General features: G+C 49.0%; 1 non-coding gene across 1 annotated transcript; it reads right to left on the reverse strand.

Moving 5' to 3' along the window:
* Positions 1-740: 740 nt before the first annotated feature.
* On the reverse strand, positions 741-815 carry LOC118967046 (small nucleolar RNA SNORD28). Its single transcript, XR_005053820.1, has one exon. It is a non-coding gene; the product is annotated as a small nucleolar RNA SNORD28 (small nucleolar RNA).
* Between the last annotated feature and the right edge of the window lie 285 nt (positions 816-1,100).

Genomic DNA, 1,100 nt, shown 5'->3' on the forward strand with positions numbered 1-1,100 from the left:
AATGAGAGACCAGGGGAGGGACTCGCCTGCTAGGGAATAAATTACTTGTTCCAACTGCCCTAGGCGTGCCTGCTACAGACGCGTGATTTTGCCATCCTGCAACTAAAGCCTCACTCTGCTGTTCTCTTGGTCTCTGTGTCTACTTACTGAGTTTGGACCACTGAGTGCATTTCTCAGTTTCCCTCAAGTCATTCTTGGGCTCCAGACAAGGTGCTTGCAGTCACGTCACTGGCAAGGCACCTTTTAACTCTGGAGGCTTGCAGGGCTATCATACAGGAACACGATGCTCCCACAACCCTCTGCTGGGGTTCAACCCTGGGCAGATCAATGGGTATCATAAGATAGATGAAGATATTGTCATCAGGACTGTAAGATAAATTCTAACCGAAATAAGCAGGCGACGAGAGGCAACGAAGGGCCAGGCAGTTTGAGTGCAATCCCGGGCGGGGTACACCAGCCTGCGCTAATACAGGCTGGGGAAGTCGCGGGCAACCAGACAGGTGGGGAGTTTTTAAAGAAGATAGGGGGAGGCAGAGCTTAGATTTACAGCTGCGCGAGGATTGGCTAGCCCAAGGCATATTTTTCAGGTTGGGAGGGGGCAGCAGCCAGGGACTCTGACACGTCATCAGGGTCCGACGTGCTCACCCCTCCCTCCGGTGCCTCCATCCTTACTAGGACAAGCTGCAAAACGGGAACAAATGGTTATTTTTAAATATTAGGATGGAACTTTTAACAGAAACTGCCATCAGAATTGTAGCAGGCTATTAGCTGTCCTCCCTCACAGGAGATCAGCTTATCAACTCAAATCATCTGATAAAATCTCTTACCTTTACAAGTATTAGTTCTGTGAAACGCAGCTGCTACCACGTTCCCTGTGCTTACCTCAGCAGTGGACTGTAGAGAATTCTGATAAATGGCACATCTCATTGACAAATCTTGAAAATTTTCATTTTTTTAGTGGGTGTGTTAGGTAGAAAGACAGACATGGGCATGTAAATCAGGGGAAGGGAAGGTTCCAGGAAAAAAGAGCCCAGGTATGGGTTCCGCATAATCACAACAGAGGCTTTGCAGGGAGACAGCTGCCTGCCTGTGGAGACCAG

The sequence above is a fragment of the Manis javanica genome, chromosome X (assembly GCF_040802235.1).
Source record: "Manis javanica isolate MJ-LG chromosome X, MJ_LKY, whole genome shotgun sequence".
In the NCBI taxonomy this organism is placed as follows: Eukaryota; Metazoa; Chordata; class Mammalia; order Pholidota; family Manidae; genus Manis; species Manis javanica.